General features: G+C 39.8%; 1 protein-coding gene and 1 pseudogene across 2 annotated transcripts in view; both read right to left on the bottom strand.

Moving 5' to 3' along the window:
* Positions 1 to 20,657, bottom strand: part of LOC145990295 (uncharacterized) — a 63,161-nt gene that overhangs the window by 25,448 nt on the left and 17,056 nt on the right. The window contains exon 1 of one of the 2 annotated variants that reach the window (XM_083125985.1): positions 13,977 to 14,038. The exons of the other annotated variant lie outside the window; for it this stretch is intronic. The gene's annotated coding sequence lies outside the window, so the exon portion shown is untranslated. Of the gene's footprint in view, positions 1 to 13,976; positions 14,039 to 20,657 lie in introns of those variants that run through there. 2 annotated transcript variants of the gene reach the window in all.
* LOC145990528 (protein GVQW3 pseudogene) lies at positions 15,349 to 15,765 on the bottom strand (annotated as a pseudogene).

Consider the following 20,657-nt stretch of genomic DNA (forward strand, 5'->3'; position numbering starts at 1 on the left):
AGCGTCTTTCTCCTTTCGAATCAAAAACTTGAGACGAGGAATAGGCCTACGTCTCACAAAATGTCCCGCGCCAAAGCCAATTACAAGTTAACTCGTGAACTACATTCTTTTTTTTTTCCTTCTTGTCCCCGCCTCTCTTTCTGGCACATTATTGTGGCTCGGTAAAGGAAGGCATTGTATATGATTTGCTGAGAGCCCATTCACTGTATTCACCCGTTACACCACAATTAGCATTCATTCAATCAACATGAGAACATGTTTTAACTTCGTGTGTGACGTCCAAGGCCTTGGTATTTGCTGCGTATACTTGTTCAACGAAATTAAGTAACACTGTGTATTTTGTACACCGTAATATTGATACATGATTAAATTTTTTCTTCATTAAGAAAATGAAGGATATACTATTACGCAAAAGAATAGAAAATTTGACTCAAATATGACATTAATATAGGTTGGATTTTATCTCTTGCAAATGTGCTGTATAAAAACGTCATTGAATTACACTAGTCTTCAATCTGATTCTGTAAATAAGTTCTATTCTCTAATCATTCCTTGTGAACATTTAATTTATTCATGGAACCATTCTGAATATAAATTCATTGTCATAATGACTCATAATTCTCATAAATAACTGGAGAAAAGAATTTACATACAAAGTGTTTGGTTTGACTGACAGGGGTGCACACAAGGGGGTTTTATGGCGCAGGTTGCGCCATCGAGATTTTTTGGGGAGATTTTTTTTCTTTCAAATAGACCTAATATAAAATTCAACATTTATATCTTTTCCAAAATAAATGTAAAAATTTTACACCTTAATGCACCATATTTAATCCATTAGATGAAGAAATGAAAGTGTTTAGGGCATTATTGAAAGGGGGGATATCGAAGTCGTACATATTAGGCTTAATTGACACGTGGGTTCTGAGGGGGATTCTGAAATTAACTTTTGGGGGGACAGTATCCAACTCTAGGTCTTAGATTATGGCGACTACTTTAGTTAGAGGGGGATTGCCCCCCCCCTTTTGTGAAAAATAACGAACACATTCCTACCTGGAATTCTCACTAATCTTTACAATTATATCATGTGTTACTCTAGCAACATAACAAAGACACTTATTGATTTTGTGATTTATTAGGTGTATGGGATTGCGTTTAATGTATCTGACTTCGGGAATGATTTCGCAATTTTCAGTATATAGAACAGTTGTGACATTTTGAGTAGTCTTGTATTAAAGGTGCCTAATGTGTTCGGATGTTTTTCTTGGATGTGTTGCTATGAAGTTTGAACTGCTGAAGTTTTGTTTTCCAAGTCTCCCCTTTCGTAATAGTGATTCATGTGGTAGAGAGGGGGGGTGGATATTTGATTTTTGTTACTTAGCGTTGCTTTTCTGCCACTTCTAGCTAATCGCAACAATGAGTGATGATGTGAAATTGATGAAGACACACTCAGAAACTGCCGCAACCACAGGGACTAGGAGAATCTAAGAATAGCAGGACAATTGTATAATCATGATGGAATTAGTTTTCACGTGTTCCTTGCATTTTTCTTCCAGACGTCCAAGGGGCACAGAGGAGCAATTGCCCACCCTCGATTTGAAATTTTACACAAATAAAAATACATTTCGTAAAATTTTCTTGCTCGCATCGCTCGCAATTTCTGCTAATCTTATAGTCCAAGTTCAGAGTCATAGCTATGGGGCGGCGGAAGTCAGCCCTGGGAGCCAAACTATCTATATGAAAAAAAAAAAAGTTGAAGAGAATGCCATGTCGCCCCGTAAAATTATTTGCGCCCTATTAAAACAAGAAATCATTGATCAATGAAGTGATTTCTATTTGTTTATCAGGTGTCAAAACATGTATTTAAACTATAATATAATGCAATTTACACAATATTTTGCAAAATGGTTAACGTAACCAGTAGGCAAACATTATCTAGTGATGCGAGAGTCTCCCTTTTGAAGGAAATAGAATCCGTGGTGGACTAAGGGACCCATGTTTTAATGTTTTAGCAAGTACAAAAAATGCATTACAAATTTTTACACAATTCATCAAAGTGTAGATAATATGTAACCATTATTATTTAATTAATTCGATTTTTCTTGCATAATATAACACAATCATGTTGTTGGATTACCGTTAGGTGTGTAAACATTTTGCATACTGAAAACTAGAGGGAATCATTATGAAGCATGATTTATAAAGGGCTCCCCTTAATGAGTTCTGCAGAGAGTCCCAAAGTTGTCGGTACATATTAATTGTCTATTAACATTATCGACCTATAAATATTAGTAGATACAGTCCCTATTAGCCTATTTATGTTAAACTTTATCTCTATATTCTTAGGCAATCCGGAAAGGTCATTATCAAAATATTGCTATTTGATGTTGCTCGAAGTTCTTTTTGGTTCGTTGGAATTTCGAGATATCGTCCCTCTTCTGTTACTTCTCTCTTTCGGGGGAGGGGGCAAGTGCCTCTGTGTACCCTGCTAGATCTGCCAATGCGACACAATATATTAAAAATTTGCCCCCTCTAGGATTGACTTCGCCCCCCTACAAAGAATTCCTGGCTACGGACCTGGATAAAGCATTAAATTGAAGGGGGTATCCAATTCTTGTGTACATATTACTATTGTCTTAGACTGTTGTGGAAATTCTGGTGTGGAGACTTGAGAATTAATTTTTTGAATGAGACAATATCCACTCTTCAATATTAACAGTAAGTCTAAAATTGGCATGGAAATTTTAGTGGTAGGATTGAGTATGAAATTTAAAGGGGGAGATAGAAAGCTCTTGACAAAGTGTTAATTCTTAGACTGTCAAGGCATTTCTGTAGTGGAGAGAGAGTTCGAACATTATATTTTGGAGACTGTATTTAGAGATAAGGCATCCATCCACACGTTTTCGACCTCCAATGTGCCAAAGGAAAAGCTGGAAAAGGAAAAGACTAAATATCTCGGGATCTTAAGAAAGTATTGACACCCCATTAAATTAATATTCTTCAAAGCCTGCAAAGAAATGGATGTAAAAAATTTTCTTGCTCGCAATAATTTGCTGCTCCGATGTGTGTTTGGCGCTTTAATGAGATGAATATGAAGTTTTTATACTAAAGCTGCATTACAAGACTACCGATATTCTCAATTGATTGATTTGGTGTTTTAAGTCCACTTTATGCGCTCTAAGGCTAATCGGGACTGAACCTACAGTTTAAAGTGGGATCTATGCGATATTCTGGATTATGATGAAGGATTTTAGGGGTGGTCTTGAGTGATTGCATCCCTGTTTAGGAAGGAGGAGCAGATCAACTATAATGTTCAGTAAAGCTAAGAAAAAGTTACTTTCGGTAGACACGCTGTCGTAATTAAATATTTTGTGGGGATTACGATATGGTTTTAGGGCGCGAATGATATGATTTGGGGAGGACGCATGACATGATTTTGGGGGGATGCGCCATTGGCCTTGGGGGGGATGGGCATCCCTATTGACTGGTGAGCTATATTATTCACCGAGGCGGATACATACAGGTGAGTCGATCAAGTATTCGTGTGTTTGGAGATTTCCGACGATATAGCGTCAATTGGGATAAAGTTCTTTAAATTATAAAGGAGGACAACTTTGGTGCCATTAGGAGTGTCAGATTTCAAGTTATAATTGTAAGTTGCATCATAAAAGATAAAAATCAGTTTCCTTGAATGTGTTGTTACTTACTTTAAACTTGCCAAGACTTGTATTATTTTATTAATGCATTTTGCATCATCAGTTACGTCCTGCTTTTATTTTCTTTGCTCTTGCCTTTACGATAAATAAGATATTTAATTATTTCACATCTTGCTCTTTTTCATTGTTACTATATTGGTTCACTTGCTAGAATTTCTGCTCAGAATTTCGTATTAACTGAGTTCATGTTTGCGTTTCACGTTTCTTACAAACCCACATACCCCCAATTGACGTCATTTCTCGACAACCCATGTCCCTCTACTATCGTTAATGGACTCACCTGCGTGTATTGCAACTTGGTCTTGAATGTCTGGCATTAGTGAAGAGATATTCCCAAGTATAAATCTGTTTTTAACATGCAAGATGTACATTTTGAGCTTTATCTTTCATTGAGCACAGCTGGGGAAAGAGATACTTGTGGAATAGCCCGTGATGTAAGTTGGGGGGGGGGGGGATGTTCCAGGAACTGCCCAATTTTATCGCCTAATTTGGTAACCAAAGGTCATTGAACTTCCATTTCTTAACGAGCTGTTAAGATCTTCTAAGATTTCACCTTCGCACACACACACTGGCAATAGGCATCAATCGAATTCCGGCAACGACTTAACAGCGGGAGGGAAAGTTGACAGTTCTTTTTAAAAGGAACTTCCGATGACTCAGCGAATCTGGGAAATGCTCTGTATGCTGTTCCATTTTGAAGCCACTGAGTCATCTTCTATTTATTAACATTTCGGCTTCCTGCTTAGCCTAGAGGCTATCGTTGTGGTGGGCATGAATGGTTCCGAGATCGTTTCACGTGGTGCCCCAAATATCTTGGATGTGCCCTCCCCGATGGTGTAGTGGTAACATCGTCGCCTTGTAATCAGTAATCAAGGGTATCCCGGATTCAGGGAGGGGGAATTACAATCTGGAAAATCTATTAAAAGTGTGAGATAATAGCTTTTCACAGACACTTCGTCTTTATTTAAACTAGGAAGCTGCATTTTTTAACATTAATTTAGAGGGACTTGGGAATCTGTGTTATCTACTGCAGTTTCACCAAAATGTATTTCTTTCTACAGGCTCAATTACAGTTATTTAGAAAGGAATGTTATCAGTTAGTGCAGAATAAGGGGCGATAATGTATGTACGAATGTGTTTGTGTATTGTGTCACGGGGAAGGTAATTCATTCAGACATGTCTAATCTAAAACTAACTGACAATAGTGATTGCCCTCTAGGATGTCTAAAGACGCTATTTCCCTCCTTTGACATCTAAAATTAAGTTGACACCCTTAGAAAAGATTTCTAAAACTAACCTTCAATTAAGCATTCGGGTGACATTTCATCACGCACATACACACACATACATACACGAACGCATTTCATCCATAGCTAGCTGCATTTCATTTGTAGAATATTACATATACCTAGTCTGGCCATAAATTCTGTTACAAATTTTCGGCTTGGACTGTACATCTGGTAGTCAGGCTCATGAGCCATGCTAGTGCTGAAGTTCACTACTGACCATTGTATGTTCGGCTGTGAAAGAGCAAGCGTGTATCTTCTTGTGCTTAGCATGGAGTGGGGCGAATATGAAAACAGACTAGCCGTAATTGCTCTGCATGTGGTTGGAAAGTCACTCACTGAGATTTTCCAGCCTTTACAAATCCCGAAGATCAGCAAAAGGTTTGTGTGTCAGACAATCCAGAGATTCACTGAGACTGCTAGCATGAAAGATCGCCCAAGAGTTGGTCGACTTCACACCGTATAAACGGCTGCGGTTGTTAAAGCAGTGGTGGCTCGCATCCGCCGAAATCCCATCCGGAAGCAAGTGATAATGGCACAGGAGCTGAATATTTCACAACAATCAATGTTCAGAGTACTTAATGAAGATCTTGGAATTAGAGCTTACCGGTGGAGTACTGGAAATTTCCGACGACACAAGTGAAGAAGCAGAGGAAACTGACATCGAGACGGCTCCTGCAGCGGTACGTTGCCAATGTGCATTGCAGGATTCCCTTCACTGATAAGCAATTGTTCAGCACTGAAGTCTTAACCGCCAAAATGAAAGGGTGTATGCTTCAAACTCTCAAGAAGTTTGTGAGAGAGTTCCCAAAAATCAGAGATGCCACCAGCCCTCCTCAGTCATGGTTTGATGGGGTGTGAGCTATGAGAGTTCCACCAGGCCTCATTTTTTAGAAAAGGGCTTAAAAGCTGTGCGAAAGTGTATGTGGAAAGTGTCCTGGACCCCCTCAGGACACTGTTGAACCAAACAATGTTTCACAATGAATCCTGGATGTTCAAGAAATGTTCTGCCCCAGCTCATAAGGCAAGGATGACGCGACGGTGACTGGAGACCAGTGTACTCGATTTCATCTCCACTTTTGATTGGCCATCTGATAACCATGATCTCAGTACCTTGGACTATAAACTGTGCCGAGAGCTAGAGAAAACTATCTGCAAGGAGACACACCCTCTAATTGAAAGTTAAAAGCGCTCCTTGATGGCAGCAGGGGCGGACTTACACATGAAGACCATCCGTGCTTCAATAGATGTCTGGCCAGGGACACTCTGAGCCTGTGTGAGGGCATAAAGTGTACATTTTGAAAACTGATTGTTGCTGTTTGCGTGTAATATATGTAAGTGTAACATACTAAAAGAACATTTAAAAATCTGAAACGACATTCAATTTATTCAGAAAATATTGTGTAACAGTATTTATGGCCAGACTAGGTACAGTTGACAGATCGTTTAAGTGCGATTTAAATAAATTTAAAGTAATTCAATCATTTTTTTTTAAATATCTGAGGGAACGTTAAAAAAATACCCTTTGTATATTTCATAGCTATTATATAGAAAACTCAAAATGTAGTTGTTTTTCTGTAATTTGTTTTGAAGTATTAGAGACATTTAGGTTTCGTGTGAATGAATATTATTGTTGTTATTTAACGAAGATGGAACATTTCACGATTTTATCCCTTGCCGATGTTACTGGTGTATTAAACACAATCAAGACCAGAGACTTATCCACACACCCCAACACGCACCAAATTTCATCAACGGCGCTTTAAACGTATTCACAAAGACCAAAGGTCAGTGGTGAAGCGTGACATTTTTACGTAGTCATCGCAAGATTTGCCAAACATCAGGGTTGATCTTTCAACGGGGGGGGGGGGCACAATATTTCTCTGCGATAAACGTCAAGGTCATTGCCAATTCAATGTAAAAGCTCATACCACATACCTTACGACTACAAAAGACACATAATTCCATCCCATACGACGAGAATTATTAAATATGATGGAAACTGAAATGCAAACACCTCAATTGTCGCGTTTAAAGGTAAGAAGAATCTTTATGGTTCGCCGCCAATTGTTGTTTCGATAATGAAAAGCAGATTCATATCGTTCAATGTGTGCTTTTCCTCTTAACAAGTGGGAATAGCAGACATTCGAGTGGTGTGCCCAGGATTTTCGAAGGGGGGGGGGGGGGTTACTTGTACTTTTTAGTAGTCATTCCTGAAGTCCTCATTTTGCCATCTTTTCCTGCCTTTTCTTTCTTTTTTTTTTTCAAAGAATATTGAGCCTAAGCAGAATTATGACCCTCATCAACCCCTCCTTGATCACGCCACTGGACACTCGGAAGAATCTTGATGACTCCAGACAAACCCTGCCGTGGCTGTAAACATGGGGATGGGGGCTGAAGACCTTCAAGAGTGGGGTAAAGTACAGGTCGTTGGACCTGTCTGCCTGTTCGGAAGCGTTCGGCTGTTCTCGGCACCGGCAGAGACCAGAGAGATTCGCACCATTCTGCGATGAGCTGGGCCGACGAACACCATTGCCTTCAATAGGAAACTTGGTGGGAGAGTTCGGCGCGAGGTGTGATGCTGTTATGTGATGCGTGAGCAGCGCATCTAATTCCATCGCCGCCGGTGTAATGTAGTGAGTAGATGCGTTGACAACGGCGCGGCATTTATTCCCACGCAGGTGTAAGAAGTGACTTACCGGGAAAGAAGCTAAATGTTAATCGCTCTTCCACGTAGTGCTACAACCTGGAAACTGCATTTTTCAAAGTCAACGAGGATCTGGCGACTGGACCTACAGCCAATATAATCCTTCTGGATTTTATGTTGTCCTGCGTTATGTCCTTAGTGTGCTGAGGTTTTACAAAATGGAAATGTTTTCAGTGCTATGGTTGACGAAAGCACTATTATTCATTGTGCCTTAACATGTATGTTCGCAATGAATTAGTTCGATAGCTCCTTTTGTGTATGAGTTTGGGTTTTCTTACAATGTAAATAGTCTAAACTGTGTGTAAATGTTATCACTAGGGCTCGGAAGTTGAAGTCCTATAAAAATACCTAAAAATATTTTAAAAAAGGACCTTAAAACAGAAAAAAAGGACGTATAAATGTGATCCAAATTAATTAATAAACTTCAGTTTTAATTACATATTTAATGAATAAAAAAATTAAAAATTCTGCTGGTATGGAACACACGGTGCAAAAAAACTGAAAGCTTCAAAACAAGAGAAAGTTGCCACTTACACCTTCCAGACAAGTTACGGTTAAAGGACCTTGTACCGTACCTGCTTCAGTCGTCCAAAAATATATTTATTTATTTATTTATTTTATTTCTTTACTACAGAAAGGATGTTTAAGAGGTGATGAACTGATGATGATTCGAATTGAAAATGAGCAGTAAAAACGTAGTAGAAAGAAGGTGAAGTTGCCAAAAAAAGCAGTTAAGACCTAAAAAAGGCTAAAAAAGGACCAATAAGCCCAAAGAACGCCGAAAGAGGGAAAAAAGGACAAATAAAACCCACCTTTTTCTGGCCTACAATGACCCAAAAATTAACATAGGCTATATTATGTTGGGCCTCGTCTTCAGACACTAAGAAAAAAAAGGATTTTTCCTCAACTTCCGAGCCCTGGTTATCACAATATTTAATGGCTTAGATTGGAACCAGTGTTCTAAGGCTGCGGTTCTCGAAATTTTTACTCATTGTACCCTTTAGTCGTAACTAAACGTCTAATGTACAGTGGGTTCCATGAGTATTACCGTCCAAATTGTCCATGACTATTTTCATTAATTTTTCTATCACATCCTGTGTGTTTTTAAGCGATAGATTTTTGTGTATGCTGGTGCAGAAGTTGTCAACAGCTTGTTTTGAGTTTTCCTTTAGTTCTTGAAGCTGTTGTTGGGTCAAGTAAAGTGTACGAACATGGTGATGGACAATTTGCATGGTAATACTCATGAATCCCACTTTACCACCACCATAGATTTTCTCCGAATGGTAGGTTTTGGGAAAATATTTTGGCTGCCTGATTGTTGGGGTGTTTTTTTATATGTTGGAGGCATTCTGGCTGTATGTGGAAAGATGGTAAACAAAGAAACATTATAATCCTACGCTTATTATTTTATTGGGTGTTCCTACGTTTACAATCTTTATGCTTAGTTACAAAAATTAAAATGTGAAATACATGTAGCTATGGTTAGAAGTACGAATATCTTTTCCAGAGTTATTGAAAGATAAATAAAGAACAGAAATAAGTTTGTAAACAAATTGTCAAGCACAATTTTAGAGTTTTTGTTGTAAATCCTCAGAGTTTCTAGTGCGAAGGATGTGTTTGCATAGTGTGACGCAGTTTCTTGATGTCTGGTTGTGCACTTGAAACTTTCAAGCCAAGATTCGGCTACAAATTAAGTCTATTTCGGTACTTGTTTGTTTAGGTACACCATGGATGAAAAACCACTCTTCTAGCTGATTGCGTACCCCCTTCAAGTAGTTCATGTACCCCTGGGGGTACGCGTACCACAGTTTAAGAACCACTGATCTAAGGTACTTAGAAACTCAAGGCATTCGTAGTTTAGATTACTGACTGGTAACACACATAAAAATTTACATACCCCCAAAAAAACTTACCTCACCGAAATGAAATTACAAATACGCCCCAAGGCAAAAATCTTAATTCGCACAGTGGGACCCAGCTTCGATCTCCGGTTGAGGCACATAGTGGTTCTGAACAAACTTCAGTGAAAATAATAAAGCGATTTGATACACAAGAAATAAAAAAAAATACAAGAGAGTTTGTGTTGTAAGTTATAACAATCTGATCATTGAAAAAATCATAAAATGTGAAATTTTAAAAGGTTAGTGAATTCTACATTGTTTTTCTCCGGTCTCCATGGAGAAGTGGTTAACATAACGCGCTACGACGTCATGGGTTTCGGGTTCGAATAACGGCCTAAGCATGGATGTTCTCTGTGAGTGTCCCTTCATCAATGTTATCATATCACTCATCGTGGCGATTAACCAAAAGTGGCAGAGAACAGACGCTAAATAACAAAAATAAATAAATCAAAAGCTTCGTGAGTTTATTCATCAGGAAATAAACAGAATGTGTGGTATAACTGTTGAGCCATTCCCACAGTACAGCAACAATACGAATGAGAAAAAGAAAACATTCGGACCTCTGAAGGCCGTGCTCCCCTCCCCCCCAACAATTTCTGGATCCGCCCTTGGCCTCAGTCGGCGCAGGCGTGGTTGTATGTGTGTGTGTTCAACCTACTTCCACACCCAGAAAAAAAAGCGAGCACTCCCGTTACGGACAATTTGTAACACAGAATCAAGACGCCATTTATTTTCCCAAAATCGTTATTGAAAAAAAGAAGAAGATGAAGAAAGTATTTCCCTGTGGATTTGCCGAGACTTCTTCCTTTCCAATAGCGTGGCAACCTTTCGGAGGCCAACAATACAAATTTATTTTGTCTTTAGGATTCGTAAATTGCTGTCTGCCAAACTGGACGAACAGGATGTGATATGATACGCGTACAATCCAATAAATAATTAAAAAAAGAATAATACGTATTAATGATCAGGTCCGTTCGGGAAAAGCACAGCGGAAAAAACGAAGGATGTTCGGATCATCAGAGCTGACAAAAATAATTTGAACATTCTTTACGCGGTAGCTTTCAGCGATGCGATGCAGAAATTTATATTGTGCTTGTGTGTTCGGACTGATATTTCCGCAATCAGCCTCATACGTTGTAAGAATTTAAGACAGCTTTTCTTTGGAAGTTTAACGTTGAAACCTTTAACGAGTCGTAACCTCAGGGGTTGTATAAGTTTCAAATATAATTTCCTTCACCATGTGAAGTATCGTAATCGTTTCTGTAGCTAGTACCGTTAGAATAAAAAAGAAATATTAAAAAATCTGCCTACTGCTTGTCGGATCTAGACTTCCTGTTATTAAGCTGATTCCTAATTATTATAAATACAACCAAATACTATTATCGTACGATTTTTAATTGCCAAAATAGTAACCTTCTGAATGTGCTGCGAAGTGTACTGACTTACTGTTTTAAAAAAAGGTGTAAAGAACTTTACCTAGTTGATTTGAATCGGGTCGTACACTTCTGCTTGAACACCTTTAGTAAACTTTCAGTTCAGATTTTGTAACATTATATAGAAGGAAGTGTACCAAAAGTCAGTGGCGTATCGTGAAAATTGAGCCTGTTTACCGCAACGATTATTATTTATTGTACGTGGTCTGTTAGGAAAGTAATGAGACTGATTTTCTGTAAACCATGAATTTTATTATTTTTACAAATCAAGGTTATCCCCTTCAAAATAGTTCCCTTGGGCAGCTACACAGCGATGGAGGCGTTGTTTCCACTATTCGTAGCAGTGCTGGAAGGCTTCTGCTGGAATACCTTTAAGCTCGTCGGTCACGCTCTTCTGGATATTGTCCAAAGTATCAAAATGGCGTCCTTTCAAGTGGTTTTTGAGCAAGGGGAATAAAAAAAGTCACAGGGACTGAGATCCGGCGAATAAGGGGCTGAGGAACCACAGGAATGCTTTTTTTTGCCAAAAAAACATTGATGGAGACTGTCGTGTGACATGCTGCATTGTCGTGGTGCAGCATCCAAGTGCGTGCAATGTCTGGTCGCACACGTGCAACCCTTTTCCTGGGTCTTGCAAGGACTTCATTCGGTACACACATTCAAATTTAACTCACTACTGATCATTCTCACCGTCAATCGACGATCTGACCTCATAAGAGACCTCACTCTTTCAACATTGTCATCCGTTTTTGAGGTTGAAGGTCTTCCCGCACGAGGTTCGTCTTCCACTTGTTCTCGGCCTTCTAAAAAGGACTTCTGCCCTAGATAGTGCATGTTCTCCATAAGCCCTTTGTAACTTTTCATAAGTCACAGTGGCGGATTCGCCAAGCTTAACACAACATTTGATGGCACAACGTTGTTCAAACTTTTGCCAGTCCATTTTCGTAACGCACCTCACAAACAGAACTTCACGTCAGACGCTCTCAACAATCGTGTAGCAACTGCAGCAAGTTGAAACTTGTACTGAGTCAACAGCAAGCATTCACCAACCTGCTGTGTGAAGGTGGGGGCAGCAGCGTTGCCGGTTCGTGCACAGTGTTGCCAGTCTCATTACTTTCCTAACAGACCACGTATATAAGCGTAGCTATTCGTTATGCACCTCGTATATATATAAATTAAATATAATAGAAATGAAACACTAATGCAGGAATGCAAGTAAAACAAAACCAGGAGTCCGACAACTTCAAATTTTTCTGCAATTTTGACATAATTCATAAAATTTCCATTTTCACCGAAAATTGGACTTGAATTTCCCTTCACAAAGAGAAATTTCTCTTCGTGTAGCAACACTGTCTCTGCCAAGCGAGCCACAGAAACAGAAAGGAACAAGCGGTTTTCTCCAGGCAACGCTGTTTCCAGCGGTGAACTTTTAAATAGCCAATCGCTTCGGCTCCCTTGCCTTCCCGCGTATTTTACAATCGGGGAGGAAACCCTGTCGTCAGAAGGGTGCGCCCGCTTTAGACGAAAGCATTTTCTTTAGCATTTTTCTTAACATTTACGCCATGACCAAAATGTTACCGTGTAAAGTAAAAAATCTTATGGCATTTCAGATGCCATGGCAGCTTTCATGGCATTTCTCAAGGATAGAACCCGTCCTATTTCCGTATCATTTTTCGTAGCATAACCAATCAGAAGCGACCTCGAGGCCGCGAGTGAAGTTGTAATGGCGGCCGCGTGAGATGTAAACAATATATCACTTCACATTTTTAAAAGCCGATAACTATTGAACCGAGAGGAATAACGTTTCGTATAAAACGTTATTAGGTATAAAACAATGGCGCTGCTTAAATACATACTTTACAACGTTTACTGTACACGTATGGAAGAATATTTTAGTTGTTTCAAATGTAAACACAGTGCACTCAGTATAGATGGTGTAAGTCGACGTGCCTTTCATGCTGTATATGTTATACATTGTAATCGCAAGAGCTAGCCGAAAAATAACGAAATGTTTGCGTGTAAAGTACTATCTTCTATAAGATTTTTGGAAGCATTTACATAGAATTTATGCTTGCAAAAATGCTAAAGGAAATGCTTTGATCTAAAGCCGGCGTTATGCAACCATCAGTGACGTACACAATCCAGTCTTTAAGTTCTTTAAATAGTTTACTTAAATTCTGGTTTAAAAGCTTGTATAATATTAATAAGCAATCTTCCATATATTAAAACTAAATACATAAAAAAAATAGATGAGAATAGTTAGTTTACCGGCTGCAAATGAGGTAACATGAATAATACGCCTCTGTTAAAAGTAGTCAGAAAGTGTATTCTTATTACAATGTGCTTTCAATGGTACCGAGAGGTGACTTGCTGCTATCTCGTGCAGCATATGCTTATCTTGTTTTCGATTTCATCTCGATTTACAAATGCATGTCTCGATTTCTAAACCACTCGTACCGATCTCGTACGAGTCTCGAAATATCGGAAGCGAATAATTTCCCTTCTTCCCGCTTCGCTCCGAACCCAGCAGGCATCTTCATTTAAGATGCAAGGCGGTTACATACAGGTGAGTCAATTAAGGTCAGTGAACATTAATTGGTTGATGTATTCACGTCACTTTTCAGTACATGATTAATGTACAAGCAAACTGAAAACAAAAGCGGGCAGTCACTGTACTGTAAGCCAAATACTGTAACATTAAATGGTACAGTAATGGAAAATATTAACTCATTTTCCGAGTCACGCACCATTGTCTCACGGCTTTGCAACTGACTAGTTCAAATCACCCGCTTGGCGGCGCTAGTGACTTCCGTTTTAACCTTTCAGCATTAAAAGACGTATCCTATAATAGAATTTAGCTTATGCACATCAATCGCTCTACAAATTCGCCTCTCTGAGGCCCCGTGCGAAAAAACACTGGAACTAATTCCACTTACCTCCGGGTGATTACCATAATCGTTGTAATCCCTTCGGCTTAACTTAACCAGCACTGTTTTCCTCAACTCTTTAAACTAAAATTTGAACCATGCACTTAAAAAACTTCCGCACACGAAACTGACCAACCCAGAAATGAAGCTCGCTTCTATTGAAGTCTCACAACAAATGCATCCATGTCTGGAATGACCACTTTTTTGTTCCCTTGCGTGTTTTTTCTCTTTGTTTCTCGGTTGACAAAATACAACGAGAAGGCTTCTTTCATATAACGTTACTTTCAGCTTATTAAATGCTGGTTCTTCCCTTCCAACTTCGGCACACTTAAAACAACTTGTAATGGGACAACCGTAAGCTCTTTTCGAACATTTATTTGCAATACGGTATATCTTCCTGTTACTGTTCTAGTTTGACTAATAGCGCCGATGAAGGCGAATGATGAAGATTATAGATGAAATTGATGAAGGGACGCTCACAGAGAAACTAAAACACAAAGTCCAAACCACGACTACGTTCTACGGGCTCGGCCATCAAAACACACACACATGCACACATACATAGGTATGTATGTATGTATACAATATACGTGTACACCCTACACGTATATATTAGGAAAATATAACAATAATAGGCTACATTTTATAAATACTACATGAAACAGTAAAAAGATGGCGCAGAAATAGATTTAACGGCATTATCTAGTTTTTCTAATTAAGACCATGGAATTTGTTTATATAAAAAAGCTATTCCACGAGGAGAAATGATGTAAAAATAAACAGAAAAAGATATGATTTATGAGATAACAGAAAACGTATCTCCAGCTTATGAAAAATGAAATACCTCGTAATTATTATGCATTAAACTTCGTACATACTGCCCGTACAAAACTGATTTATTACAATTCGAATGAATCCTATGTTACTACGAGGTTAATAATATGCAACAAACGGTTAGCAAGTATATTGCTTATTTAATATCAGTACTGAAGCACCCATTTTAATTATATTAAGCAAGAAAAAATGATTAGTTTTAGTTGTCAACGTTTTCGGCAGGGAGGGGTTTTCAGCCCCACGGGATTCCCTCTAAACACGTCTTGGACAGCTAATATACATACAGGGTAGGATTCAAAAGTAATGAGCCTTCGTTCAAAAAGACATATTTATTGAGCTGATCGGTACAACTGACTAATAGTCTTCAAAATAGGCACCTCCTGCATCAATGCACTTCTGTAGGCGGCTTTTCCATGACTCAAAGGCGTCCCCGAAGTCCTGTTCTGGAATGGCTGCAAGGGCTGCCTTGACATTTGCTTTGATGTCCTCGATGGAGTCGAAACGTTTTCCTTTCAGCACTGATTTTAAGCGTGGAAACAAGAAGAAGTCAGGAGGCGACAAGTCCGGACTGTAGGGAGGCTGGGGTACCACACGAACGTTGATCGCCTTCGCACAATTGCAGCAGTTCTTCGCATCGGAGCACTCGGTTCTGTTTCTGTTCTGCAGTCAAAACTCGCGGCACAAGTTTCGCGCAGACTTTCCGCATGTGCAAGTCCTTGGTAACAATGCGTTGCACCGTTGTCTCCGATAAGTTCAGGGCTTCTGCTACTTGGTAGAGACTCAAACGCCGGTCCGTGTTCAAAAAATCACGCACTCGCTGCACATTCACGTCAGTTCGGGCCGACGACGGGCGTCCAGACCGGGGTTCGTCAGTCACCTCTTCCCGGCCCTCACGAAAAGCCTTGTGCCACTTTTTGACTTGAGAAGAGGACAGACACTCAGTCCCAAACGCCTGTTGAAGCATTGTGACCGTTTCGGAAGGAGACTTGCCCAACCGGACGCAAAATGTGATCGCGTAGCGTTGCTCTAACGAACTTTCTATTTCGCCGTGTCACGCACCACCGTATAGGGGCTACTGTTAAGGCCGATGCTACCGCTCCGAAAGCTGGGAGCCAACTGACACGCGTTGCGCTGCGAAGCCAACACCCACCACCACCGTTCATGTCAAGCGGAGTGCGCTGTAGGGTGCGCACGCGTCAGTATACAGTGAGGCTCATTACTTATGAATCCTACCCTGTATATTCACGTCTGCTCCTTACCCACTATGTAGCTACGTGTTGTATTTTTGCGCCAGTGTGTGTGTGTGGGGGGTGTGTGTGTGTGTGTGTGGGGGGGTGATGGTGTGTGTGATGGTGTGTGTGTGTGTGTGTGTGTGTGTGTAATGTGTCATGGATTTAACGTCCGCAGTAGTTACGCATAACATAGGCCTATTTGTAGAGTGCGTCCAATTCCTTGCGAGGCCGAGAGATCGGAAGAAGTGTGGCGGGCGGCGCTAGCGGAGATGCCGACATTTTCGACCAGTAACGTCCCGCTTATTTCTATGGACATATCTTTAGCATGAATATATTTATATTAATATTGCAAAACGAGCATTAACCTGTGTTATAAGAGTTGTTCAAAGTGATGTCCGCCTACATTCACACATTCCTGGCATCGTTTGATGAAATTTTGATTCACACGCAAAAGTTCTTCTTCCGTAATTCTTCCAAGTTCTAACGCTGCCCCAATTTCTACGTGTGCCTACACACGTCTCGACACCAGTCTGTTTTCACGTGTTCTCATAAAAATTCTTTGTTCTAACGTGAACTTTGCGGTTGGCATTTCAATCGCCTCACTTACACATAACACACACACACACTGCAATTACACAAAGAAGTAGCACGGCAAGTAACTAAAAACCACCCCACACTTTCACACAGTACAAAATTAACACGCTCTTGGTTCAAGGTCTGTTCCTCACTCCATTCGCAGCTCTGTCCAGGGCACCTGTAGTCGTGAAGGAAAGAACAACTCAAGCTCGGAGCTTTCAGATTGCAAACAATGCTCACGAAACCCACTGACTTCTAACGGTTTACGTTGCTGGTCGAAAATGTCGTCATCTCCGCTAGCGCCGCCCGCCACACTTCTCCCGATCTCTCGGCCTCGCAAGGAATTGGACGCACGGTATTTAAATATATATAATAGAATGGAAACTCATTTAGTCCAAAATCTATTCATGTAATTTCTGATTTTGAAAAAAGCTATGACTTGCAGGAAGAAAAATTTACTATTCAGTATTTTGACGTAGAAAAATTGGCGAACATAATTAGATTTGATTTGATGTTCTGGGTTTACAGTGTAGAACAGGAGTTCTCTCGCCATTGCCTCTGGTGCAGTGTGTGAATTAACGGGGGGATGCCGTGGATCCCCCCCCACAAAAAATTATCCCCGACAAAAGAATGTTATTTTTATCATTGCAAGGGATATTTTTATCCCCTTCGAAGAAAATGAAATGGAAACCATATGGCATACCATTTCTTAACACTACTAAAAATCACTGGGGAAACAGTTATTTAATATTTAAAACCTTTCCATCCTACTTCTCGTCTGAATTTATATTTTTAAATAGCATATTGTTTACTTAGTAACAGTGTCATCGGGTGCAGAGATTTTACAAAAATAAATAAATAAATAAACACAGGTCGGTTAGATCTGAAATGGTGGGCAACAGAAATTTAGTCAAGTTTTCTCAGTAATAGCTTTTATATATGAGTTTAGATTTTCTTAGCAAAGATACTGTTTCCAAGTAACTTGTAAAGCTTATCATAAGATTTAATATTAGAACCACTGTTCGAAGGTTCTTAGAACCGCAAAGCAGTATACACGTGACATATACTACAAGTTTGCAACCCCCCAAAAAAACTCCCCCTCCCCCGAAATGAAATCGCAAATACTACACTAATTGGACATCCATCGCAACGCAAAAAGCTTAATTCACACAGTGCTCTGATGTTAGTGTGAGTGTGTGTTAAGTGAACTGGATGTAATAGCTAAGAATTAACTAAGGATCCACGTTCCTCGGCACTTTCTTGTTTCATATGCTTCTTACTGGAACCCGGCAATCACGTTTAACCTCACTAGAGTGCGCGTCAAATCTCCTGCATATGGCCTTGGACGGCTGAACAGCACCAGCGAATCACAGATGTGCGGCGTTGCCTAGTTGAGCGTTTCGCTCAACCACGCTGTATCTTTTCCGTGTGAGATTTCGACATGGCACCGTTGCAGTGCGCTGCCATTGGCTATCGCCATATGCAGGAGATTTGACGCGCACTCTAATAATTCATCATAAACTAAAAACTAAACTTCGTTGCACAACAGCCCTCTAAAGGCTGTCAAAGTGGCATTTTCATTGGGTGACGCGTGGTCAGGACGTATTAGTCCCATCGCCGCTGTTTTCTGGCTTTCGAGACCGAAGCTTCAAGTAGCTTGTCCAATTGTCCTCACGACGCTGGGCAAAAGCCCAAATGTTGGAGGCTCCCACCTAGAATCGAAGATAGGACCAAAGCGAGAGTAACAACCATTTGTTATGCAAACTAATATTTTCTCATTAACCATGCTATTTAACCTATAGATCGCTTCGATAAATTTCTAATTCAATACAGAAATTAATCTAGACAATTCCATTCAAATATGTTACTGAATATTAGTAAATAACAATTGTGATTCGTCTAATCGATTGAGCTGCCATCTGGTGAAGGGTTTCAAATGAGATGCAGTTGCACGTACAGTGGAATCTATGAGTATTACCGTGCAAATTGTCCATCACCATGTTCGTGCACTTTATCTGACCCAGTAAGAGCTTCAAGAATTAAAAGAAAACTCAAAACAAGCTGTTTACAACTTGTGCACCAGCATACATAAAAATACATCGCTTAAAAACATTTACGATGTAAGAGAAAATTAATGAAAATAGTCATGGACAATTTGTACGGTAATACTCATGGATCCCACTGTACGACTAACTTCCTCGAGTTTCGTTTCAATATTAATCATTGGTCCGTGACGATTTGATAATACACAATAGTGCGAAATTATGGGGAAAAAACGGCTTAAAAGCTGTTATGTCCAAAATTAATGAATGAATGAAAATCGGTGCGTAAAATGTGTGAAATGACATCATAAAGACGATATATGTTCTAAACACGAAGATAAATTAAGCTAAGATTGCAAACTAACCTGTTGGTTTGGAAGTGTTTGATACACGCCAGTGTTACATACCCAAATCTTCTTAGCCTGGAGAATCCAGACCTCTTCCAAATATGCTTCACCGCACTACACCTGCCCATCCCTTAATTGTGCATAACTCAGTTGCGGAGGACGTTTGGAGTTGGCCTTATTAACATTCCCCCACGTTTCAGCACTCTGCATCCGGATCCTACACAACACATCGTCGCGCGAGCCAATTCTGCACTTTCGAACCGAGCATAATAAATGAAGTTGCTCGAACTGTGTGAGAACTAGGAAAACTGGTCGCCACCCTCGTCGAGACTTCTTTTTTCAACAGCGTCTCACTTCGGCTTCGACGCAAGTTACTACAAGCATTAATTACATCTCTTTGGCATATGTGTAACATCTAATTGAGAGCAATTAGAGTTGAACTATTAGAAAACCCATGCAAATTCAGCTGTTTTAATTCCTTCCTGTTCATTACCCAGTGATGAAACGCTCATTACGTCCATTGTCTTCAACGCATGGGAAACTCGGTTTTTCATTAACTACAGGAACGGGGGATATGGGACAACAAGGAGATGAACGAGGGGAGAAAACGGACCATGACCCATACGTTATGTTCTTTGTCAGATATGAAAGTAGATAGAGACGAGTACGTGCTGCCAAAAGAGAAAATTGGTACATCCCTTGCAGAAAAAGAAGAAATTGTGTGATACTTTTCAATGCAAACAAGAACTGATACATTTATAAAAGCAGGTATGCTTAATTTTCATCCTTAATCTCTCTTCCTCCTCCTATATTCAATAATGGCAGTGTTTCGTTTTGTTATTCCGAACACCAAGAATAAACCAGGTACGTTTGAGATTTCAAGGAGGAGCACATGCCGTATTGTTCCAAACAATTCTGCCGTTTCATAGGGTTCTTACGGGAGTTATCAGCCAATCACGTTTAATATCACTCGCAGACTCAACAGTTTATCTTTAGCCATGTTGTTTAGTGTAAATTTAGGTACCATAAATATATAATTCAATGTAGAAACTAATGTCACTGATTCCATTCAAACATTTAGCTGATATCAGCTTTAAATCAGTATAGTGATTCGTTTAATCTACGAATTAACCTGCTTGCTACCATCTCCCAGCGCGTTCAAACTGAGAGACATTTGTACAGCCAAAAGTTTCGAGTTTTCAATTCATAGTAAACACAAAAAAAAAATAATAAGTGCTCCAATGTTCTTTGAAACACGCAATAAAGGCGTGTAGGGGGTGTGAAGTTAGGACCTCACACTTTCTTGATCACGGCCGAAGGTGGGGGTGATGTGATCAGCACCACGCCCCTGTACGCCTTTACCCCCCAGAGTTTCCTCCAGATACCCACTTTATACGACGCTGGGTGGGCGCCGGAGCCGCTTGAACAGATGGGGAAAATGCCGATCTTCCCGCTGGGGATCGAACCCGGGCCTCTCGGAGTAGTCACACGTTACTTACCTTTTCTTATGGTTTGTCTGAATAACGCGCCAAAAAATGAAAAAATAATACTCACCATTCAATATCTTCTTTACAATGGACAACATCACTTTCAGACACGAAATAAATATTATTTATTAAGCTTTCCATTAATATACTGTAAATCGTAACTTGACCTACA

The sequence above is a fragment of the Lepisma saccharinum genome, chromosome 7 (assembly GCF_977018435.1).
Source record: "Lepisma saccharinum chromosome 7, izLepSacc3.1, whole genome shotgun sequence".
Lineage (NCBI taxonomy): Eukaryota > Metazoa > Arthropoda > Insecta > Zygentoma > Lepismatidae > Lepisma > Lepisma saccharinum.